The 27,197-nt window shown below is 39.4% G+C and overlaps 1 protein-coding gene across 1 annotated transcript in view; it reads right to left on the bottom strand.

The window, feature by feature from the left end:
• Window positions 1-27,197, bottom strand: part of GLIS3 (GLIS family zinc finger 3) — a 597,994-nt gene that overhangs the window by 461,211 nt on the left and 109,586 nt on the right. The window contains exon 4 of the mRNA XM_074330482.1: window positions 9,321-9,493. The gene's annotated coding sequence lies outside the window, so the exon portion shown is untranslated. The remainder of the gene's footprint in view (window positions 1-9,320; window positions 9,494-27,197) is intronic.

The following is a 27,197-nucleotide window of genomic DNA, read 5'->3' as shown; positions in this document are numbered from 1 at the left end:
TATCTAACAAAAACATCAAGTGCCTGCAGGTCTTTTTTTTCAGATGTGCTGAGTTGGATGAGGGCCTCCAGCATCACCAACCTAAAAGAACATGGTGGATCTCTCTTGGGCCATCATTCTGGCTCTTTTTCTCCCATATCACAAAACCAGACAAGTGCTGAGTAACATAAATAGTAATCATAATATTAATAATAGGAACAGTAGTAACCAGTATTGAGTTTTTACTCAGTACTAGGTTTTACCCCCAGATACATATGTATCAATTTAATCCTCACAAAACCCTATGATACAAGTAGTACCCCATTTAAAAGATGAAGAACCTGGGGCTCAGAAAGATGAAAATACTTGCCCCAAACCACACAGTTAATGTGTGGCTAAACAGGAGCTAGAACCCAGATCTGACTTTCCAGAATGCTTCGCTCTTTCCCTAATGTTGGTAAGGTTGGGGAAAAAAAATTCATTGGATTTTTTAAAAATATTTTTGAAATATAAAAATTATATTTGTCCATAGCATGACCTCTTTTCGTAGGAGTCAGGACATTGGATTCTAATTTTGTCTTTTCTCCTAACTAGTTAAGTGACCTTGAACTAGTCATATCCCCTCTGAGATTCTGTTACCTCTATGCAGTGGAGCCATTGGACTAGATCAGCTTCCCCCAAAAGCTTAGCTTGTTAAAACACATCTTTCCAGGTCTTTCCCCCGACCTACCAAACACGACTTTCTTGGGTTGAGTCCAGAAATATCTATTTAACAAACTCCCTAGGTTATTCTTATTCAGGATAAGACTTAGTCCTTGGACTGGTATCTAGAAACCTCCATACTAGACAATCTATTATCTTTTATATCTGCCATTCAATTACTGTGTGGTGGGGCTCCAAGCTTGAGGTCAAGGTGTAGCCACCGTTGGATTCCAGAGAGGTCTGGGATGATGGGCATAAAATACTGGAGATGGGCCCCCTAGGGATCAGTCTGCATGAGACTTGAAGAAAAACTGAAAGAGAAAGAGAAATTGGGAGAAAGAAATGTGAGTATTGGAGATTCGTCCCTGCATCCAGGCCCAGAAACTAGGGTCTGAACTCCAGGGGTAAGAGCTAAAAATAGAAAGTAAAGAAACCAAAGAGGTAGCTTCACACTGTATCACCTGAAGAGCTTCAAAAAGTACTGTTGCCTAGGTCCCACCTCCAGATCCTTACTTAATTGGTTTAGGGTATGTGCCCTGAGCCTTGGGATTTTTAAAAGCTTCCTAAGTGATTCCAAGGTTGAGATTCTGCATTAGCACACAGGACACACAAAGCCCTTGAAATGAGGTGGCTTTATGTGTCACAGACATAGCTTTGAAATAGTTGAAAATATTTTCAAGGATCCTCCCGGTGAGTTCATAAGGAAAAAGAATCATCTTTTGGTTTTAAAAACAATTCAGACTCTCAATACACAACTTCCTCAATACATTTAGGCGATAAACTCAATACCTCAGTCATGTGTCAGTGGCTTGGCTTATGCTTGGTTGCATAGAAAGGATTCAGTCTCCAGTTGTGTGAGTCACAAGAATCCCATCCTAAATGACTGGCTTTTTCTTCTTCACTGAAGTGAGTGAATTGATCTGTTGTTGTTTTGTCACTGCCTAGCTAATGCCAGTGGGAGGGTGCCAGTTATCATTTGGAGAAAAGGTATCATTTTGAAGTACCAAAGACGGCGTATGAATTGCGTTCACGAAATAGACGATTCATTCTACTTTTTAATTTGCTCCTGTTTGAGTTAACTGAGAGTTTCGTCTTTATTTTTGAAGAATGACATTTACACAGCCGCTCAAACTGCCAAGCTCTGTTACATAAACAGCCTTGTTTTCCAAAAGGCTGGCGCCGCCTAGAGCCCAAACGTGTGCAGCGTTTTGGGTTTATATTCGGAAGGGAAGGAGCCTTTGCAACCTGTTGCTTCTGGCCCCTGTGATTTTCCTCAGTCAGGAGCAGTTAGGGTCAGGTGAATCAAATTGGATTTTTCATACAGCAAAGTTTCCTAAGCAAGGGCGGGAACACCGGAGTGGCACTGCAAAGCCAGACTGCAATGCAATGATTGGGCGTGAGAGGCCTGGAACTAAAATGGAGTTTCTCATTGACATCAAAAGCCTTGCTTTGGAACCAGACACTGGGAAGGAGAGCTTGGCCAGCAACTTTGCACACAGTGACCTGGGTTTGCTATCCATACACTGATGGAGGAGCCCAGACGTTCTGAAGCTGAACCAGGGATAGAATCTGAAGGTCTCACAAGTTGGTCTCACAAAGCCTTGAGACAACAACCCATTCAAACCAATGTTTTTCAGAGTTTGGTTTACACATCACCTGCATCAGATCACTGTGGGTGCTGGTTTAAAATGCCGTTTTCTGGTGCCCAGCCCACACTCAGATACCCAGAATCTGTGGGCCTTGGGCCCAGGAACCTGAATTGTAACAGCCTGCCACAAGTGACGTCTACTGTCCTGTTCTCACCAAAGCCTGGGACAGCTGTTGAGAAAGGCCTTGGGCTGCCACAGGTAGGCTGGGCTGTCTTTTGGTAGAGCACAGCTTTTCAACTGAGGAAGAATCAGTGTGTATTGAGTTGATCTCAGAGCTCATTTGCCACACACACCCAGAAGCTGAACTCTGCACAGCTTTGTACTCAGTTGGCACCCCTCATCTAGGGCTGTACCCGGACAGCCTTCCCCACTGTCGCAATTGAAATTGACTGGGCCAAGCCCTTTGAATCAGTGTCAACCGGCGAACCTAATCCATTAAAACCTTGCTAATTGATTCATGCTAATTAACAAGGTCTGGTCCACAGGTTCTCAAACTTTAGAGTGCATCAGAATCACCCAGGGCACTTCTTAAAGTACCGATTAGTGGGCTCCACCCCCCAGAGTTTCCGATTCAATCACTCTGGGCTGAGGCCTGAGAATCTACATTTCTAACAAGTTCCCAGAAGATAATGCTGATGCTATTGGTCCAGAGACCACTGGTTCTCACGTTTGTTTAATATTGGAATCCCTAGAAAGCTTCAAAAAAATCTTAACGTGCAGGCCACACCTCACCCCAATTCAATGAGAATATCTGGAGGTGAGACGAGGTTAACAGTACTTTTTAAATCTAAATTACCCCGGGTGATTCCAATGTGCAGCCAAGTTTGAGAATATTGGCATAGAACTGTGACTCTCAAAATCAGTTATGCATAAGAACCTATGGAGTTTCGTAGAATGCAGATCATTGGGTTTCCAACAAAGAAATCGGGTTCAGAAGAGCATCAGTAGGGCTTTCACACTGGGATGTTTTACAAGCACCTCAGGTGCTGATGCTATAAACCAACGTGTAGCACTTTAGTGGCACATTAGAACCCCACGAGGAGTTTTTAAAACACCAGTGCCCTCCTGCCCAGAGATTCTGATTTAGTTGGTCCAGATGCGGCACTAGCATCTGTAATTTTCATAGCTTCCCAGTTAATAATACTTTAATATACAGCCAGGACTGAGAACCATTGGTCTGTACATCAGTATCACCTATAGAACTTGTTAAACTACATAGGAACCCACCCCCTACCCCAAAGCTAATGAATCAGAATGTTTAGGACACCAGGGTATGTGTTTTTAACAAGCTTCAGAGAATCGTCTATGCATAGCCAGAAAATCATTGGTTTAAATTAAATTTCCCTTTTTAACCATGGACTTCTAAAAAAGAATCTCTGAAAACTATAGGCCTAGACTAATGCTATTCTCGTTGTTTCTGTTAATAATACTGAGCATTTCTTAAGCAGCTAGTATATGCCTGCTTCTTTAAATACATTATCACTGATCCTGACAGCTATCTGGCAGGGTTAAATTTTGGGAGGAAAGCAGGGATAACAGATGTCTCTAGATCCAGATGCCACCTAACATGAAACAGCTCCAATTCTAAGGTAGCACATTCTGTCATGCTAGGCTCTTCTTGGTAAAGATAGAGATGTGGCCCAAGATGGCTCTAGATGACCCATTCTCTCAGATGCTAGTGCGTTGGATTCCACTGGGAAACTTCCTAATTGTGCTTGTCTGCCCATCGGATCACTGATGAACACACAACTTGAACACTGCACAAAGCCCTGGGAAAACCTACGTTGCCCTCATTTCATCTCCACTTTTAGAGAACACATGATTCTCCTGAGTTTCAGTGGCCCTTGGCTTGGATTGACAAAAGGCAAAATCCTCAAACAGCTGCAGCACTGTCAAACCACAGGACACTCCCCACTCAGGTACTGGAGACATCTAAGATGCAGCCAACAGCTAATGAATGGTGGTGGAGGGAGGAGGATTCACTTATGCACCCCAGCGTCAAAATGAAAAACTGGAAATTTCTCTAATGCATGTGATACTGAAAGCTCCATGGCAATTTATTATTCAAAGTAATAATAATAATAATAATCACAACAGCATATTTTAGGTGGTACCGGACTTCTCCGAGCAGACATTCTCATGTGGATATTGACCAAGATACAAAGATGGGGGAGAAGTCAATATCTAACACCAGTTGGTGAGAAGTCTTTGCTTTTTGCTCACCGGTGAATTCACAAGGTGATCTAGTGTGAGGTTAGCATTCCCCTAGAATGTCTGACTCTATTCCCTTTTTCTTTTTCTCCAGACTTCTTTATACTTTTAACATTTTCTTACACGGCCAACTTTTAATCACCACAGGGGAATAGGAATAATAGGCATGTTCTAAATTTGTAAATCCTTAAATAATCCAAAATTCTATACCAATTCTATACTAAGTAGAAGTTTATGAACTACTAATCAAGTGAAAAAAGCTATGTTGACTTATTTCCCACAACCAATAACATCCAACTTTTGAGCTCCCAGTCTGCCAAATGGGTAAAAGTGAAAGAGGTACAGGAAGACTTCAATTTACCAATCAAATATATCTCAGTTAATTCCACTACAACACATTATTTTGTCTCACTCTAGTGTCTTTGTAAGAAATGTTCCATCTTTCAGAATGTATCTTCCTTCCCCATTTCCCTTACCAAGATGGCTCCTGGGCCTTCTGTGTGAGCTTCTATGTGCTCATACTTATGGTGGCAGGAGGGCAGGTGTAGGAGGGGTGGCCCACATGCTGATCTCGTGTCTTTGCAATTGTCCATGGGAAGACAGGGCTGATCTCCTTGGGCATCTGAACCTGCTGGCTATTGTAGGGACCTGATCCTATGTAATTCTTTTGGAAACTGATAATACTACAGCTAGAGTCTATTATCTGTGAGGTATCCTCTGACTGTAAATAGTCCTTATCTCTAATCCAGAAGCTTTCTTATCTCTTCTGGTCCATTGGTTCCCTGAGCATTTTTGTGTTCCCTTTGAGGGAACAGATTTTCCTAGTGGAATTCTCTCCCCCAAAAGGCACGTGCTACATTCTGTAAGTCAAAACTGCTCTCTTCCCGACTATCTCCATCCTTCTTTAGCCATTTCCAATCTAGTACTCTGGCAACATTGGAGGTTAAAATTTTCCCAGACTGCACCCAAGAAGGGAGGGATAAATTCACAGTTATGCAGACAGGTCTCATTTTAAATTTGAGGTCATTGACCTCAAGTAGGCCTTAATGTGGCCCTAGATCATTTACTCTCACACTTTCCTTCATGACTTATTTCATACCTTCTCTCCTCTCCCCAAACCCCAGCAATTACTCACACTCACTTTCAGCTGATGAAAGTTCATCGAATTCATTGAGAATATGGGAACCGATAGAAAAGCATCCATAGGCTTGAACCATCACCTCTATCCAACCCTTATATTTGTGCCCTCATACTCTTTCTCTCCTGTTCCTATGAACAAGCCATCCATTCTCCTAACTGAAGACAACTTCTCCATTTCAGCATTAGATCCCATTGCCAGCTATTCTCCCCCGTCTCCAGCACCACCTTTTTACTCTCTACTGATTCCATCCCATAACACTCAAACATATTGCAATTTCTTCTCTTACCTTGAATCCACATCCTCTTCCATCCACCTTCCATCTACCACCCCACTTCTCTGCTCCCCTTTACAGCAAAACTCCTGATAAGATTTGTCTGCATTCACCACTTTGACTTCCTCCATGGTTCCCCTCCGTCCCCCTGCCACCATTCCACTGCAACTACACTTTTCAAGGTCACTAATGACCTCCATATTGCTCAATCTAGTGATCAATTCTCAGTCTTCATCATACTTAACATTTCAGCAGCATTTGACAAAATTGATCGAGTTTTCTCCTTGAAATACTTCCTTTACTTGGCTTCCTAAAAATCCTGGGTTTCTTCTACCTTCATTATCAACTCTTCTCTAACTCCTCCTCTGACCTGAAAATGTGGAGTGACCCAGAGCTCAGACCTTAGGCTGTCTCCTCTCTTTTCCTCGCCTCTCTTCTCTTCTCCTCTTCTCCTGTCTTCACTTTAATACCCACTCACTCCCTTGATGTTCTCATCTAATCTCCTGACTTTAAATATCACTTGTGCTAATGATTCCCAAATTTCACTTTCAATCTAAATCTAGATTCAAATACCCAACTGTATAGTCCACAGTTTGACTTAGATACCCAATAGGCATCTCAAATCTGACCTGTCCATGACTAAATTCTGATCTTTCCCTCTAAAACCACCTCCTTCTACAATCTTCCTTAATCCAGGAATTAGCAATTGTCTCTTTCTAGTCCCTCGAACAAAATTCCTTGTCTCTTCCTCTCTGATTGCCAAAGATCATCCATTAGAAATCTCGATGGCTCTGCCTTCAAAATATATCCAGAATTCACACTTCTCACTGTCTTCACCACTATAACTCTGGTCCAACACATAGTTATCTCTCACTTGGATAATAGCTTAGTCACCTGACTGGTCTGCTTCTATGCTGTCTCCCTTCAGTCTATTTTCAATATAACAGCTAGAATTATCCCTAAAGTCAAATAGGTCACTCCTCTATTTAAAAGTCTCCAGAAATTTCCATCCTTACACAATCTACTCTCACCCTTTCCTGCCACTGGACCCCACCATTATCTCACTGACCTCATTTCCTACCCCTGTCCTTCATTCATTCTGCTCTTCTTAGAATACCCTTAGCCATTTCCTTCACGTACTTCGGGCATTCGTGCAGATGCTATCTTGGTCAAGCCTTCTATAACGACTCTTGTCAGAAATCACAAGCCCACCCCCAACCCTCCTCCTTATGCTACCCTGCTCCTTGCTTTGTTTTCTCCATAGCATTTCTTTACCAATTGACAAGTATTTTACGTATTTGTTTACAGTCTGGCTCTCTCAATCGAATGCAAGTTCATGAGGGCATTTTACTAGAACAATAGGTGCTCAATAAATATTTTTAAATATATCTTATTTTTCTAAGACTCACTACCCCCTAACTGGGGTTTTGAACTACAGAGGAGGAACCAGGGTCTGCATATCTCACCACTTCCCTTTGTTCCTCATTTTCCCCCTCCTTAAAGACTTTAAGTATGGCAGATTGAATATAGGTGTTTATTTCCATTTCTCCCCAAACTCCTTTTCCAAAGTAGAAAGTCAATAGATAATATTTAAAATTTAAAAAGTAAATTTAATTTGAATTAACCACCAGATGATAAAGCAGAGTTGAAAGCTGTTGTTTCTGGGAAGTGTGAATATAGGGCTGTGGAAGTGGAAGGCAAGGGATTGTGTTGTTGAATTTGTTTTTTGTTGTTGTTTTTAAGCATTCGAGTACAATTTGACTGCAAAAATGCTGAAAGAAATAGATAAAATACAGTTATAGTAGGAGATTTTAATATGCTTCTTTCAAATCAGTGAGATCTAGGAGACAAAAAATAAATACAGACAGAGGAACTGAATATTACTGTTTCAATTATTACACTTATTTTAACTGCCAAAGAACTTGACATCCATTGAAGGAAAGACATTATTAAAATTGATAGTGTACATGGCTGCAAAGAACACCTTAAGAAAATGTGAAAAGCAGAAATTTTGCAGACCTCATTCTCTAATTAAGAATCCAAAAAAATTAGAAATAAATGATATATAAAAGGAGCTTTAGAAATTTAGAAATGCCTTTTTTCTCTTGATGCAGCCTAGCTTTCAACAGCACTTTCTCCCTGAGGACACAATACATAAAAAGCTTCATTTGACAGTCAAAGCTGAGTGACGACTTTGGCGTTCTAACCCTGCCCCTGAAGCACTGAAACTCGTTGATTAAAAGGATAGGAAGCCATATGGTGTCTTGATTTAAGAGGAATAAAAAATAGATTAAATAATTCGTAAAATATCATATTCATTATTCACAAGTGTGGCCATCACTTGAAATCCAGAGCCACAAAATGTCAATCAACTGATGGAAAGGACAAGAATTGCCAATCTCAGTTGCACCTCTGTGCCATCTTTGGTCAGATCTCTAGAAGGATTAATAAGCAGTGAGGTAATAAGATTTATCGATGGATGGGATTTCAACCAATAGCTGAAAAAAATCTTTAAAGTGTCTAGCTAAGTACTTCTCGAACTGGTGTAAAGGTAAGAGTGCATATCCTGGGCCCCACCCTTGACAAACTGAATCAGAATATATGGAGCTCAGAAATGCACATTTTCTAAAAGGCTTTTAGGTGGATTTTTAAATGTGCTGTAGTTTAAGAACTACTGATTTCCATAATCCACTAACAATAAGAACCTCTCAAAAATCCAGAGTGAACAAAAATTCTGGAAAGGAATGGACCCAGCAGAGCAGATTTTATTTATTTATTTATTTATTTATTTATTTATTTATTTTGTCTATTGCTTTACAATTTAACTCAAATTCTAATGAAAGTCCTAAGATTAGCTACCTGACAGGTTTGAAACACAACTATTTCATTTTATAATTTTGACTTGGACCCATTAACCATTCTAGTAAGGGGACAGAGTGGAGTTTTGGGCTGACATGGGGACACCTGGCTCTCATCTACATTTTCCATGTCATGTCAACCATTTCCCAGCACCACACCTCCAGTCAGGGTCCTACACATTCAGGACGTGCATTTCTACCACCCCATTTGTTCACTGCCCAGGAGGATCCACATTAAGAATGCCTGCCCAAGTAAGGTATTTCACAAAACAATAAAAAATGGTCACAACTCTTTTAATTGATCATTTAACTCCTAAGAATATAGTCTAAAATTTCTCAGAGAAATGTGCAGAGCTGTTTGGATGAGTACACTAATTGCAACACAGCTTTTAACAGCAAAAAGTTAGACTCAGCCTAAGTATCTATAGATACTTCAAGTTTGTCTGCACATAAGAGAACATTTAAAATGATCGTCACTTCAACAAAATAAAAGTACATTTCTCTCTCACCTAAAAGAAGTTCACAGGAGGTAGGCCATCCAGAGCTGATACGGCATCTTCACAGTGTCACCAGGGACCAAGGGTGCTATCTTGCCAGCTCACCATCCTCAGGAAGAAGTTGCCATCCTTCAGGGGCCACCACAAGGCCATATTGGCTACATCCTTCCGGGCATACTCACTAACTGGGATAGCAAAGGGAGAATTGGTGGGTGGAAATCCGAGCAACTGGGCTTGTTTAAAGAAGAAAAATTAAGCTTAAAGAGACTGTTTCAATTAGTGCACTGGACCAGGTTTACTGGATTTGACTCAAAACCTAGATTTTTCTTCCCACTTCTATATGGATGGAAACTATTAATGAAATTTGAATGGTTAAAGAAAAAACTTTTAAACTACATTTTCTCTGTTCACCTGAGTACAGAGTGAGTATATTTACAAACCTGTTGTGATATATCTCTTTGAAAATCTTAAAAAACATTTTTATTTTAAAGTCTCTTTCAGTTGCTTTATTCTTGGTTTTGGAGGTGGGGGATTGAATTCTCCTTCCAGGGTCCAAATTGGTAAATGGGACAAAAGGCCCCCACTTTTGGTGTTCCTCTCAAGTCACACAATATCCTCCTTCCCGGGCCAAGGGGGAAGTGGAATCCATATGTCTCATTCACCGTCTCTCCTGCCTCTTCTACCCATAGTGCTCTGGGATTAATAAAGGTAAGTTTTTATTTTACTTAACTCTTCCTGTCTCTTAGGACTTCCCCTAGTACTAGAAACAGCTATGCAATTTTTGGAGTCCAGTGGAAAATGAGTAAGGGCTCCTTGTTCAAAAATTATTAGAAATTTCAAGATGGTGACAGCAGAGCATAAAACCACAATACAGGGCTTTTCTACGCACAGGCCTGTGTGACTGTAGAGCTTGCAAACCCATTGATCCTGCCTATACCCATGGCCTTGAAGTAGTGGGTTCTGCCTTGAAGTAGTGGGTTCTGGGCTTCTACTCTCCCTACATAATAACCCCCTGCTTTCTTCCTTAAACCTTAAGGCTGATTAAAATAACTTCTCCACATTTAAAGCTGGACTTCAAGCTTATTTTCTTGTAGATTCAAACAGACTCTAACTGGATGATAAGAGCTGATTAATATCTTTTTTTTAAATGGTGGGTATTTCCCATCTCTTTTCCTAGAGGCTCTGAAGTCACACTGCAATGTTGGCAATAAGATTTTCAGGACAGGGAAATAAAACAGCGAAAATATTTTTAAAGTGGTATCCTTGTTACAAAGGGGAAAAAATATGAATGCCTAACTAATAGGAGAGTATGAAACAGAAACAATTGGATTTGAAAAAGAACTGCATAGGAACTCAAGAAACGAAAATATGCTCAAAGCAAACAAAGAAACAAAAAAGAGAAAAAGAAAATGTGCTCACTTAAATAAAAAGAAACAACTGAAAAGAGAATTAGTGAACTGAAGCTGAAAAAAATAACAGCAAACAGCACGAGAAATAAGATATAAAGTAAATATGAGCAAGATTCTCAAAGACATAGAGGAAAGAAAGGGAACAGTTCAATATATTCCTAGTAGAAATTCCAGAAGAATGAAATAGACAAATTAGGAAAGAGGCAATATTTAAAGAGATAACACGTGAAATTTTTCCAGAACCAAAGAAATACTTAAGATTAAAAAATAAATAAAAACCACACTGAGTCACGAGCAAGATAAATAAAAAGAATTCCGAACATGGACACATTGTAGTGAAATGACAGACTATTAAGAGCAAATTTGAAAATCATACAGAAAAAAAGGCAGATTATCTCAACATGAAAAATCACACATTCAGACTGGCTACTACTGACTAACAGCAAACTTCTTGGAAGCAACAGATGCCAGAAGAAAATGAATTCTATCTTCAAAGTGTTCAAGAGGAAAATCTGACACAATGAAATTCTACCACAGATAAATAATCACTCAAAAGTGAAAATAATATAAAAACTTTTTTATGCATCCAAAGCCCAAGGGAGTTAACGGACCCTCACCAAAAGAACTTCTGAAAGAGAAACATTAGCAAGAATGAAAGATGGAATTTAACAGCAATGGTGAGGGGGGAAAAATTCTAAAAATATGTTAACTACTAACAATAATAACCATTCTTTTGTATTTAAAAACAAGGTACAACTTCCCAGATAAGAAAAAGCTAAAGGAGTTCATCAAACCTGTATTAAAAGAAATGTGAAAGGGACTTCTTTAGGAAGAAGAAGGAAAAAAACAGATGAAAAATATGGATAATAAAATGGTAATAACTAATATCAATAATTACTTTAAATATAAATGGGTTTAAATGCTCCAATCAAAAGATAGGGTGGCTGAATGGATAAGAAAACAAGACACTTACATATGTTGCCTACAAGAGACTCACTTCAGATTGAAAGAAACACATCAACTGAAAGTAAAGGGGTAGAAAAAGATATTTCATGAAAATGGAAATGAAAAAAAAAAAAATGGGGTAGCAATACTTATATCAGACAAAATAAACTTCAAAACAAGGCTATAACAAGAGACAAAAAAGGACCCAGCAATTCTACTTCTGGGTATTTATCTGAAGAAACCCAAAACACTAACTTGAAAAGACATATGCATCCGTATGTTCCTGGCAGCATTATTTACAACAGCCAAGATAGGGAAGCAACCTAAGTATCCATCAATAGATGAAAGGAGAAAGAAGTGATACATGTATAAAGGGAATATTACTCAGCCATAGAAAAGAATGAAATCTTGCCATCTACAACAACATGGATGGACCTAGAGGGTATTATGCTAAGTGAAATAAGTCAAACAGGGAAAGACAAATACCATATGATTTCATTTATATGTGGAATCTAAACTATAAAATAAACAAACAAACAAAACAGAAACAAACTGATAGATACAGAGAACATTTTGATGGTTGCCAGATGTGAGAAGGATTGGGGGATGGGTGAAAAGGGGAAAGGGATTAAAAAGTACAAATTGGTTGCAAAATAGTCATGGGGATATCAAGTATAGCATGGGGAATATAGTCAATAATATTGTAATAATTATGTATAGTGTCAGATGGGTACTAGATTTATTGGGGTGATCACTTTGTGTTATATAAATGTCTAATCACTATGTTGTATGCCTGAAACTAATATAATATTGCATGTCAACTATAACTGACAAATTTTACAAATTATTAAAAGAATAAATAAATAAAAACAAGGTAGAACTAAAGCTTTAAACAATAGTAACATAGGATACTGAAGAAGAATGTTTGTAGTAAAAAGAAAAGGTGCTAAATTCCTTTCCTGTTTAGAAGGAGAATATAAATTAACTTTAGTATTTATTTTATTGTAACATGAGTTGTATGTTACAAAATTTTAAAGGTATCTACCAAAGGACTAGACATAGAATGTGTAACTTTCAAACTAGTAGAGGAAAGAAGGAGAAATAAATAAAAACTTACCACTCAATAGAAGGTGAGAAGGGAAAAGGTAAACAAAATAGAAAAACAAAAACAAACTAAAATGGTATAATTCCAAATATGTCACAGACCATAAATAATACAAATAAAACTTATCCACTATTAGAGATAGTCATGAATAAATCAATGTTGAATGAGAAAAGGAACTTATATGATTATACAAAAAAATATGTAGGGTAAATTGTTCCTCATGTACATTTAAAAAACATATACATACACTAGTACATATTGTCCTTCAACATATAAGTATGCACATAAAATTATTTTAAAATATTTTAAGAATACATCTTAGACTCATAACATCAACTGTTTCTGGGTGTGGGATAAGACAGAAAATGGGAAACAAAGGAACTTCAATTTGATCTATAATGTTTTATTTTTTAAATTAAAAAAGACTAAAAGTAAATATAGTAAAATATTAATGGGTAGTGGGTATATAGGCTGTTTATCATTTTTCATACTGTTCTGTATTTTTCAAATTTCCAAAACTAAAAACAAATTATATACATATATATATTTATCAAGATTTGGGGGGTGGAGTGAGGAGAAAACTTTTACATGTCTCAGAAAATATTTTTCAGTGCTTGAGCTTATTACAAAGTATTAGAATATATATTTAAAAACACAAAAATACCTTTCTCTAAGAATTTTTTATTATTCAGATTTTACACTGATTGAAAATGAACCGTCCATTTAATTGATCAGAATTAGTAAAGTTTTCATGGGCAAACAGAGCAAAAACAATATAATCTGGATTGCTTAATGATGGACATCAAAAGATAATTAATAATTTTGTTTTAAACAAAATACTGTGGTCCTTGCACTAGGGAGCATAAAGTGGTACCCAAGGACTCTGTCACTTACTGATGAGCCTTAGGTTTTTAAAATTAGTTTCTAAACCTCTTCAAAGGATCCAATTTTATCTCTGAACTAGAAATCTGGAGCACAAAAAGTTCATTTTCAGAGAAAATTAACACACATTTCTCTTTTTCAAAAAAATTCTGAGTATAGAGAAAAAAAATAAGTAGTGCTTCTATTTGAGTTGTGTTTTAGATCTGACAAGTTTGATTTAACCCCAGACGGTTAATGCTGTTCTAGGTTAAAAAAAATAAGCAAGATCATTTTGTAAAATATCCTCCTTTTCATAAAATGTTCAGTGCAAGCTCAAACTATCATGTTCATGAAGTTAGATTCACAACTAGGATGACAAAGGAGACTTCTGTCATTATAGAAGCTTATCTGGGTTCACCTTATAGCTCCCTTAAATTAAAAATGCAGCCTTTGTATTGAGTTTTGCTAACATCAGTAAAGCTCAGGCAATACCCAGTAGTTCCCTCTTTTGGGTGGTTAACTGATTTTCTCAAGGTCAAGTGGGGATATGGTTAAAGAACAAGGGGAAAACCTGAGGTTGGCCTGTAACTACTAAAATTACACTGGGCTCTTTGTGTACGGTCCCTCGGTCATTGATCTCCAAATTAAAAATAGCTCACAAGTCACCCTGGGTCCTTTTGGCCTGTGAGGGCATGGAAACATGGATGGCTGAACCATGGTGGGGCATATTCTGGGTAAAACCAAGAACCTTTTCTCATCCCCAGCATTAAAGAGCACTGAATGGTAACCAAATAGCCATGCCTCTTACAGATGGCCATTAAAGAAAACTCTGTCTTGGGTTAGGCTGTCTTTGTGTAGGAGGATTTCTTTCACTGGCCACCCACAGGCTTTCATGGGCATAGAGATGATCAGGACAAAGGCAGTTGGAGGGAAGATAATCGGGACCAAAGCAGGACTAAAGGGCCAGGTGTGGTATTGGGAGTTCAGCTTGTCCTTGTGCCTTTGTACCACAGACTCCAGGAAACAACACTTGGATGGAGTGATCAAAAGAATGAATATATATACATATATACATATATATATATACACATATATATACACATGTATATATACATATATACACGTATATATACATATGTATATATATATATATATACGTGTATATGTATATATGTATATATACGTGTGTATATATATATATATGCATGTATATGTATATGTATATATATGTATATATTCAGTCATAAAAAACATGAAATATTGCTATTTGTAACAACATGGATGGATCTTGATAGCTTTATGCTAAGTGAAACAAGTCAAACAGAAAAGGACAAAAACTATGATTTCACTCATGTGTAATATAACACAAAAAGTAACAAATGACCTACAAAACCAACAAAAACAAACTCATAGATACAGACAACAAAATGGTGGTTACCAGAGAGGAAAAGACGTGGAGGGGGGGAGATGCAATGGGTAAGGGGGTCATATATATGGTAACAGAAGGAAACAAGACTTTAGGTGGTGAGCATGCAATAAAGCATACAGATATCAAATGATAATCTAAATCTGAAAATTATATAATGTTACTAACCAATGTTAATCCAATAAATTTAATTTATAATGAATTAATTCTTTTTTTTTTAAATTTGTAGCTGTACGGTGACATGTAATTATGTCACCATTATTAACTAGACTTATTGTACTGATCATGTCACTATTTATACAAATATTGAATAATTATGTTGTACACCTAAAATTAATACCATGTTATATGTCAATTATATCTTAATAGAAAACAATAGCATAAAAAGAATGAATTGGTCATAAATACTCTCAGAAATTGAGCAAAAACATTATTCTTTGGTGAACCACAGAAAAGATTTTGTGAACTTTAAAAGAACAACATATCCCATGGCGCACAAAACAAGTCCTGTTTTCTACACATTTAGCAGGTGTAAGTAGCGAGCCTTCAGGCTAAGACATGCAATTCTTGCACTCCTTCAGAGCTCCAGTCCTTAGTGGTTTGTTGGTTTGGTCCGGTGATCAGTTAGCTCTTTAGAAAGTTATGTCAGCCTGGGGTATGGCAGCCACCAACCAAGAATGGGTTTCATTTTTTATCTCCGAGTAAACAAACACAACCTCTCTGTTCCTCTGATTCTGACAAGTGCCCTATCTTGATATCCCTGTGCCACTAAAGGCTAAAACTCTTAAGGCAAAGGCAACCAGACTCCTATGCCCCGCTTACCAGGCAAAACCACAGGCTGGGCGTAGACTTCGATAGCCAAGCAACCCTCAAAGCTTCTATTACCTTGTTGCACATGAAACGGCTTGCTCTATGATCTGCTTTTGTGAAATCTCAGGCCTCTGACCTCAGGCAGTTTTCTTTAAAAGATGAGAAGGAGGTATGGGAATTCACCAGCACCAAAACTAATCAAGTGTACTGAGCTTCAGCATTTCCAAAGTTCAGGGGCCAGGGTTTGTCTCTGGACTCAGCCCAGCTCAGCAATGAGGAAGGCATTTCCAGAACTGCCTCTGGGCATTGGCCAAAGGGCAGTGTGGATGTCTGTGTGTTACCAACAAAACTAAAGACTGCACTCCGATTTCTTGCCCAAGAGTGTCTCTCAGCAGGTCCAAGGTCAAGAAGTTACCCAAAAAGGGTCTTAATCAGGAATAGGCTAGAGGCTGGGATGCTCCTGCGACAAACCCAGACCCTTTCCCATAAACTGTACAGTGAAATGGCTCTCAGTTGTTTTTCCTGGGGCCTGCTAATCCCTGTACAGAGAAATATGTTCTGAATTACATGTACTGTACTTAATTTGGCGCCTGTAGCTGTTGAGCTGCTTTTATTTCTCACAGTCTCCTCTGTACTACTTAAGGAGAACTTTTAATAGCCAAGAGGGCTTTTTAAAAAAAGAGTACAATGTTATACTTGCAAATCGATCAATGACAAGCAAAACTATATAAATGAAATTAGGTGCCCTAACTAAAACTCCAGTATTCTCCAGGCAAAACTTCCTAAGCATTTTCTTTGTGGATAAGATTCAGCTTATACTCTTAAACCAGGACATTTCTCTTTATGCTGTGGGGAGACGGACATAGCACCCCTTTAGCAGGCATGAGATCCTTAGCCAGAGTCACTTCCTTGAGTCACTGAGTGATGATTCCTTTCCCTTTTCACTCTTGCCTGGAATCACTTTTCATAGGCAATATTGCTTATAAATATATTCTGCTTGCCCTCCAGAATCCACCTGCCCCACCTTATTAGGGCCAAAACCCCAGAACCTGGGATTGTCCCAGACACAGTTAACCATAGTACCCTCATGCAAAGCAGTACACTGTTCACAGGGATTTCTTAGGCCTCTCTCACTGCAATCCTGAGACCAGAAGAACCACCTCATTGGCAGCACTGGGGTAATTCATAAGTTGTCCATGAGATCTCTGGTCAGATGTCATTCTTCCTCTAGGATCATATGCTACCTCAAATTCCACCTTCAAATAGTCATTTCTTGATCCGGTCAAGATGGCAAAATATGTAAATACTGTGTTTACCTCCTCTCATGACCATATCAAAATTACAGCTAAACTACAGAACAACCATCATTGACATTGCCTGAAGTCTAGCTGAAATGAAGTCCTACAACTAAGGACACACAGAAAAAGCTACCTCGAGATTGGTAGGAGGGGTGGAGATGTGAAAAGGGCTGGTCCCACACCTATGTGTGACCATTAAAAATAGAGAGGGATATCTTGGCTGTGGAGGTCCCCATGCCCTGAGGAGCGAGGGGTCCCAGCGCCATACCAGACTCCCCAGCCCTGGGTTTCAGTGCCAAGGAGAAAAGTCTTCATTACTTCTAGCTGTGAAAACCAATAGAGACTGTGGCTGAGAGAGACAAGGACAGCTACAGTCCCAGGTGCTCCTCTTAAGTAGCCCAGGTACAGACGTACTCACTGACAGACTCGATCACTCTGCGCTCCAGTGCTGGAGCAGCAGCTCAAAAGGTACTGGGGACATATAAGGAGGAACTAAGTTGTCTGGCTTCAGGGACAGGGCTAAAGGTGCAGCTTTCTCCCAGACGGAGGAGATGGCGGAAGCCATTGTCTCTTTGTTGAGCCCACTCACCTCCGGGCAGCTGCCATATCTGAGTCTCCATCACCTGGCTAACACCGTTTCATTCACCCTGATTCCCTGAAACCCTGCCCCACCCAACTTTCAGGCCCACACAAGCCTCTTCCCATGGATCTTCTATATAAACGGCCTGCCTTGGCTCATGCTACGGACTTTCCTAAAACCTCTCAAAGGTTCACAAAACCTGAACAAGTACCATCTGGCTTTGGCATGTCCTGTACCTCTGGCTGAGCAGCCCTAAACTTGGCACTAGAGAGAGCTGTGACTTGGCCTCTCGAGGCACCTCCAAGACCAGCACAGATGGCAGTCATCATCAGATTGCTTGTAGCTCATGCCAGGTGGCCCTGGGCAGGGCACAGGCTGTGGCTGACATTGTCCTGAAGTGAGGCCCCTCCCAGGAGACCTTGGGGCAAATACATCTGGTGGCCAGCCTCGGACCCAGCTGGAGCATCACCCAGCTACCTCCAAAGATGACACATCCAAAGGGCACACTGGGCAGGTACCAAAGCCCTGATGAAGTGAATCCTGTTTCACAGGGTCAACCCCTACACAATAGCTCCTCTGCTGTAGTCATGGCCAATCTTCACAACCAGTCAGCCTGAGTATAAAACCCTCCCACTGATGTGCAAAGGACAACCAAGCTCAACTACAACAGAAGAGCACACACGGCCCACACAAGGGACACACCTGTAGTACCTGGCTTAAATAACCAGGGAGACTGTGCCACTGGGCCCCACAAGACACACACTACATAAGGCCACACTACTAAGACCGGCAGACATAGCAGCCCTTCCTAACACATAGCAACAAACACAGGAAGGCAGCAAAAATGGAGACACAAAGAAACACGTCCCAAATAAAAGAACAGAACAAGGCTCCAGAAAAAGACTAAACAAAATAAAGACAAGCAATGCACCAGATGGCAGAGTTCAAAACACTGGTTATAAGGATGCTCAGTGAACTCAGGGAGAACTTCCACAAAGAGACAAGAAACATAAAATAGAGATAGAAACATAAAAAATAACCAGTCAGAAATGAAGAACACAATAACTGAAATGAAGAATACCTTAGAGGGAATCAACAGTAGATTCGATGAAGCAGAGGATCGAGTCAGTGATTTAGAACATAAGGTAGCATAAAACCTCCAATCAGAATGGCAAAAAGAAAAAAAAATCCAAACAAATGAGGACAGAGGCCTTTAAGGGCCCCTGGGACAACATCACATGTACCAACATTGGCATCATAGGGGTACCAGAAGGAAAAGAGAGAGAGCAAAGAATTGAAAACTGTTTGAAGAAATAATAACAGAAAACTTTTCTAATCTTGCAAAGGAAATAAATATACAAGCCCAGGAAGTAAAGAGAGTCCCAAACAAGATGAACTCAAAGAGGCCCACACCAAGATACATAATAATTAAAATGCCAAAGGTTAAAGACAAAGAAAGAACCTTAAAGCAGCATGAGAAAAGCAGTTAGTTATCTACGAGCAGTTAGTTATGCTCCCTTATCAGCTGATAAGATTATCCACTGATTTCTCAACAAAATCTTTATAGGCCAGAAGAGATTAGCAGGAAATATTCAAAGTGATGAAAAGCCTGGACCTACAACCAAGATTACTCTACCCAGCAAAACTATCATTTAGAATAGAAGGACAGGTAAAGAGCTTTCCAGACAAGATAAAGCCAAAGGAATTTATCACCACCAAACCAGAATTACAAGGAATCTTGAGGGAATTTTTTTAAGATGGAAAAAAAAGTCAAAAATATGAATAATAAAATGGCAATAACTACATACCTATTGAAAACTACTTTCAATGTAAATGGATTAAATGCTCCAAATCAAAAGACAGGGTGGCTGCATGGATAAGAAAACAGGACCTTTACATATGCTGCCTACAACTCACTTCAGATTGAAAGACATGCACAGATTGAAAGGAATGGGACAGAAAAGGTTACTTCATGAAAATGGAAAGGAAAAAAAAATGTTGGTGTAGCAATACTTATATCAAACAAAATAGACTTTAAAACAAAGGCTATAAATAACAAGAGACAAAAAAGGACCCAATAATCGCACTTCAGGGTATTTATCCAAAGAAACCCAACACTACTTCTAAAGGACATGTGCATCCATATGTTCATTGCAGCATTGTTTACAATGGCCAAGATGTGGAGGCAGCCTGGGTGTCCATCAGTAGATTAGTGGATAAAGAGAAGATGGTACATATATACAATGGAATATTGCTCAGCAAGGGAAGGAAATGGGTTCTTGCCATCTGTGGTGGCATGGATGGGCCTGGAAAGTATTGTGCTGAGTGAAGTGTCAGAGAGAGAAAGACAGATGCAATGGGATTTCGTTTATATGTGGAATGTAAAGAACAAAATAAATAAACTCATAGATACAGAGAGCATTTTGATGATCACCAGATGGGAGAGGGCTTGGGAGTGGGTGGCAAACGGGGAAGAATTAAGAAGTACAAATTGGTTGCTACACTATAGTGATGGGGATGTAGGGTATAGCACAAGCAATATAGTCAATAACATTGTAATAACTATGCATGATGTCAGAGGGGTACTAGATTTATCAGGGTGATAGACGGCAAGAGGGTTTGAGGGCAGGGTGAAAAAGGTGAAGGTGTTAAGAATTACAAATTGGTAGTACAAAACAGTCATGGGGATGTAAAGTACAGCATAGGGAAAACATACAGTCAATAATATGGTAATAACTATGTATAGTGCCAGGTGGATACTAGACTAGTCAGGGATCACTTCTTAAATTATATAAATGTCTAATCACTATGCTGTACCCCTAAAATATATAAAAAAAATTCAATGTCAACTTTAATTGAAAAATTCAAAAAGGGTTGGGGGGTAAAGGTGAAGGGGAATAAGAGGTTCAAATTTCTAGGTAAAAAAAGTCATGGGGATATAACATACAGCATGGGGAATATAGTCAGTAATATGATAGCATGGTACAGTATCAGATGGTTGCTGGACTTATTATGGTGATCACTGCTTTAGGTATGTAAATGTTGAATAATTATTGTTTACACCTGAAACTAACATAACATTGTATGTTAGCTATGTTTTAATAAAAAATCTTTTTTAAAAAAGGAGTTATTTTTTGGGGTGAAGGCATTATCATCTTCAAGAGTTCCCTGAGGCACGGTTGCAGAATGGAAAGTGTTCTGACTTTGGAATTGGGCAGACCTAGGCCCCAATGCAAATCCTGCTACTTACCAGCTGTGGGCAAGTGACTCACTTAACCTCCCTGAGCCTCAGGCTGGCCTATGGAAAACCCAACAACTTTATAGGGCTCCTGTAAGGAAGCGTCCATTTAGGCAATGTACTCGTATTTAGAGTAGAAAACACATGTCAAATACAGTGTAAGTCCCAATAAATTATAGAGGTCACTATGATTACTAAAAACAAGAACTTCCAGGAAAAAAGTTATTAATACCTTGATGTAAATGGACTACTCAGCTCCCTTTGTAATGGTATCCAGCTAGGTCAAAACCAAGTACAGAATGAAATGGGTGCTAGATAAACTTGTGACACTTCACAGCCCAGGAGCTATAAGAAGGATTTCAGAAAGCAGAATACGAAGAACCAAAGGCAAGCTTTATCACCTTTATAATCTGCTCCCCCCAACTCATACCACATCCTATAATAGCTAGAGACAGTCACTTAGTGAAACTGCTGTAATATACCATACAGTTAATAGAGCAAGAACTGAAATGAGAACCCATACACCCTGTTTCCAGCCCGGGGCTCTTTTTACCAAGCTATGAGCGTACCTATACACTAGTGAAAAGGTCAGTGGTGGCGTAAACACTGTAAATCAGGAATCAAAACCCTCTTTTCCAACTAGAAAGAGGCATGTGGGAAATTCCTGAGGGTAATAAAATGCTCTATAGTTTGATTGGTTTGTTGACTATGCTTACATAGATATGTACATTTGTCAAAATGCATCAACTGGACACTTTAGTTCTTTGCAGTTTATGGTATGCAAATTAGACCTCAGCTCAATTAGTTAATAAAAATATATGCTTTTCAGCCTCAGTTCTGACAACAATGAGCTGGGTGGTCTTGGCCAACTCAATTCTCCTGCCTGGGCCTCAGCTTTTTTGTCTTTATAAAGAAGGGTTATAATTGGAGAAAGCCTGAAGTCCTTTCCAGCTCAAACGATGCTATGATAAACAAGACCTCTTCCTTTCATTTCGGCCTCTATTTTATGCCCACGGGGCTCAGCAGCAAGGTCAGAAATGTTGGCACACAATTTAGCGGGAGCAGGCAATAACTTAGTGGTATATACAGGGGATCCAGTGTCTGTCTATTACATCATTAACTTTCCAGCCACAGTTTAAAGAACACAATTGGTTTTCCACAGGGATCCAGCAATGCAACATGATTGACTGTGGGATGAGGATGATCTGGCTCCAGAGAAGTTGTATCTGCCACCAGAGATAACAACTTTCACATGGAGAGCAGAGAGAATGTTTCCTGGACAATGGGAATGACTGACAGATATTAAACAGGAGGAAACTGAAGGCTCTGCCAAGTTTCATGATAAAATGCTATTTCTCACGGTAAGGTCAAGCTGTCTCTAGCTCAGCTACTGCTTTTAAAACACAAAAGAAACATGGCAGATTCAACAGAGTGCATCGGGCTTTGCAAAGAGTCTGTGATCAAAGGCCACTCGTTTCATTTATAAATGAAACTGAATGATTTTATAGCGATAAAAATCAAGGATGAATTTAGAATTTGCTGATGAACTAAAAGCTGAGAAACATCAGTAAGGAAATCTCTAAAGGTTTGATCCCAAAGCACTTTGGATGCAAAATGGCCACAGATGTTTGCAAGATTACATATATAAAAGGAAAGCTAAATTGGACTTTCATAGGTGAGCATTATTTCAGGAACTAGGGCTGGCAATACTACCATTTTTCCCTGAAAATAAGACCTAGCTGGACAATCAGCTCTAATGCATCTTTTGGAGCAAAAATTAATACAAGACCCAGTCTTATTTTACTATAATATAAGACCAGGTCTAATAATACAATACAATACAATACAATACAATACAATACAATACAATACAATACAATACAATACAATACAATACAATACAATACAATACAATACAATGCAATACAATACAATACCGGTTCTTATATTAACTTTTGCTCCAAAAAACGCATTAGAGCTGATTGTCCGGCTAGGTCTTATCTTCGGGGAAACACGGTATATTAATGAGTGTTTCAAACGTGGAATATATTCACTAGCACTAAATCTTATAGTTTCAAAGGCTAAAACTCTAAAAACAAAACTTAACATGGATGAATCATTGAAAATTAGTGCCTTTACTTTTACAAACAGGACAGAAATGAAAGTTATATTTTAGTCTCATGTTGTATTAAAAACATGAGTAGCATTTGTTTCTCATTTTAAATCTTTGGGGAAATGACCCTGTGATAGTTTTATCTGTCAACTTGACCAGGCAACAGGGTGCTCAGACGTTTGATTACACATTATTCTAGGTGTGTCTGTGAGGTGTTTCTGGATAAGGCTAACATTTGAATTGGTAGACTGAGCAAAGCAGATTTCGCTCCCCAATGTGGGTGGGCCTCGTCCAATCTGTGAAAGGCGCATATAGAAAAAAGGGCTGTGTAGGGAAGAATTTACTCTCTCTGCCTGACTTTCTTAAAGGACATCCAGCTCCTGCCTTCAGACTCTCTCAGGCTACAACTTATACCTTTAGCTCTCCAGTTCTCAGGCATTTGGCCTTGAACTATAACTGGAAATATAGCATCAGCTCTCCTGGGTCTCCAGCTTGCCAACTGCAAATCTCAGGACTTTTCACTATCCACAGTCGTGAGATAATTCCTTATAACAAATTGCTTCATACAGACACACACACATATAATTGATTTTGTGTTTGTGTATGTGTGTCCTGTTTTTCTGGAGAACCCTGACTAATACAGACCCACTCAAATGATTCATCAATTGATTCATGTTAATATCATTCAACAGTTTGGGGATTAGCTCTCAAAGCTTACATTAAACATAGCCTTTGATCCAGCAATTGTCTTTGTAGGAATTTATCCTACAGAAACACTTGAACGTGTGTGCAAAGAATTAAGTATGAGGGTCAAGGTCACCACTTTGCACAATGTCAAGTCAGGAGGCACCATTTCCATTGAGGCGATGTCAGTGGTGCCCCTGAAGCATGACAGAGATGTTCATTCACGGGTACGTTGTTGGAAATGGCAAATGACTCAGAACAAAGTAAATTTCTACCACTGGAGGATGATTAAGTAAGTTAGTTACATCTATGAATATTAAGCCTTTGGTAAAATGAAATGAGGTGGGTCTATGTGATCTGATAAGGAAAAATGTCCAAGACAAGAAAGGCCAGGGCAACGGCAGAACAACTGTAGAGCATGTTCCCGTGTGTGTATGCATGTGTGTGCACACGCACAAACAGAACATTTCTGGAAGGGCACATAAACGGTAAATACTAGTTGCTGCTAGAAACTGAGACTGGTGGCCAGAGTGACAAGGAGTTCTTCTTTTCATTGTATACCATTTTCTAACGTTTGAGTTTTTTGTTTTTTGTTTTTTTGGGTTTTTTTTACCTTGGCCAAGTATTACTTTTATAATTAAAAAAACAAAACTAATACAAAAGTTCATCCATTCATTTAATAATTCAGGATCATATACCAAGCAATGTGCTAAGTACCTTCCCAAATTGAAGTGCTCATTGTCCAGTGAAATTCTCTAGTTTGTTGGTGTGATCGTTCTTGGGAGTGTAGTTGAAGTTGCTAGTAGAGGTGGTAAAATATGACCTATTTCATTAAGTATTTATTGTGCACCTACTATGAAGAAACAAAAACAGTTGCCCTCCTAGTTCTTACAGCCTACCTATTTAGATCAGAAATTGTGCAGTCTGTATATCACATGCATGCAGCCCTGATACACCTTATACAGTGAAGCAGTCATTGTACAAATACTCCCAGAGCGATGGGCGAACAGGTGTGCACTTGCTGTATGTGTGTGCACGTGTGTGTATATACACATGTGTCTGGGTTACAGTGTGACTGATATTTACATAGACAACCCTATACAGTGATGTCTCTATTTAGAGCAGATGACATAGGTGTGTAAAAGGTCCCCGTAATATGTAAAATCTCAGTAACAACCCGAGTCATCTTAACAGAACTTAATGGGGCAACCTCTGCAGCTGCTGCCTCCACTACCCCACTCCAAATTCCTCCAGGCTGGGTTTCTAAATCCTTAAAACTTGTCACTGGTCCCATCCTTGACATTTCCATCTGGTAAGACCACGGCAGCTTACAGAAACAGGCCTGCAGAGTTCACCAAAGGGAGGTTACAAGTACCTCATTCGGAGCCGTCATCCTACTTCCACTCTCTGGGGCTCGGAAGTGGTTCCTTCCAACCAAGTCAACTGCTACAGTTGCTCTGGCATAGATGCCCATAGCTGTGTACCCCAATAGATGCATCCCCCCATGCACCTGCTTCTTCACACCCTCTTACTGACTCCAGTGCTGGAGTGGCTGGAACTGACATATGGCTCATCGACCTTTTCTCCTTCCTTTCCTGCTTTGACCTTGCACATTCGCCCAGACTGCTTTGGAACCAGTAGCCTCAGGCAGTCAGAAACAGCTGCTTGCCCTTCATGGCAAAGATCAGGACAGGCTGCTGATTGTTATTTCTACGATTATGAGACTAAGCCCTACAATCTTTCTGGCTGACTCCTTTGGGTAGCTGGGGCTCATCTTTTATCACCTTATAATGATTCCCTCCCATCTGTGGAGAAATAATAGTTTCTGACTGGTGACAGGGGCAACAGACCCAATAAATGTTTTATTTAACATTTGTAGAAAGAACTTGAGAGTACACAGTACCCATGAGATGCCAAGACCTGGATTTTAATTTAATTTTAGAACAAAAATGTATTTTAAAAGTTACATTTGCCTGCTTTGGCTCTTGAGAGTACAATAAGCAGACATTGATTTCTGCTGACGTTAGCATCAAGAATTATTGAACTGAGAGGTGCAGGCTGCCCTGATCTCCACCTCAGTCAATATTTACCCTAAAAAATAATTAATCCTGATGTTAAGTAAAAGCAAGCACCAATATATGTATTGTTACTTTCATCCATGCTGAGACAAATTTTATATATATGTGTGTGTGTGTATATAGAACATATATACATACTCGTATATATGGTATTTTAACGGAATACCAGAATCTGCAAAAACTTAAATTACAAAAATTAAACCTACCTATGATAAACAAGGGCACTTGCCTTATGCAGACAGTGCTGTTTTGCTCTCCAGGAAGCAGCAGTCTGAGAAACACGAGAGATATCACGAGAGATATCTGACCCACGCCTGGATTTTAGAAGGTTTGACATCAAAGGGCTGTGTGTCTCGATTTGTCTTCCACAAATGAAGAGGAGGAACACAGATGAGCACATGATTGATCACATTTGGTTTTTATAAGAAAAATGTGATCTATCTCAGAGAGATTATCACTCTCCCAAAGTCCATGTGTATCTGGCACCTGAAAAATCCACCCTCACTAGCTCAGACAGATGCGGCTGATGGCTAACGATGCTAATACAAATATTAGTAATATCACATTGCTGCCATTTAAATAATAACTGCTAAAATGCAGTCAACTCTTGGCATTGACCATATCATCTTTGGCCCTTTACAAGAATTATCTCATTTATTCTTTACCTTAACCTCATGAAATTGACCCAAATGAAAAAACGAAGGCTGAGAGTTAAGTCCTTTGATCATGGCCACACAACTATTGTCAGCGTTGTGATTTGAACCAATGCCTGTTGAATCCAAGGCCTATGTTCTAAATTTGTGTTATATTGCCTTTGCCTTGCATAGAAAGAGCTGCAGTGAGCTACAGATGTCTTGAAGGGGGCTGTACAGAGAAGCGCTAACTCATCGGTAGACATTTCCTAGTCATGTGCTTTGGGAAAAGCTGCCGTAGGGGCAGAGGCGCTGACTGATTATTAAGGGAGGCACGAGGCATGAGGAAATCAGAAACCTCTGATGGCTTTATTTCCCCAACAGCCAGATTCAAAGTGGCTTGACCTAATTCCCACATTGTTCCAACGCCTTTATCCTACTCTTGATATTTTCTTTCTGAAAGCGGCCCACTTCACAATACCTATCAAGACTTACACACACACACACATACACCCAAAAAAAAAAAACAACCCTCAACACAGCTGTTACTGGGTGCTGTGGAGCATCTTAGATCCCTATTTCAGGGCTGAGGTATTCATTCCTGAGAGTGCTGCTGCTGGCAGTGGTGGCTGCCGACAGCTCCCAGAGGCCCTCTTTGGGAACTACCCTCTGCAGAAAGGAGCAGCATCACCCAAAGCGACATCCCTCCC

This window comes from Rhinolophus sinicus, linkage group LG04, assembly GCF_036562045.2.
Source record: "Rhinolophus sinicus isolate RSC01 linkage group LG04, ASM3656204v1, whole genome shotgun sequence".
Taxonomy (NCBI): domain Eukaryota; kingdom Metazoa; phylum Chordata; class Mammalia; order Chiroptera; family Rhinolophidae; genus Rhinolophus; species Rhinolophus sinicus.
The sequence above is the reverse complement of the archived record's forward strand: the minus strand, read 5'-3'. Positions and strand labels throughout refer to the sequence as shown.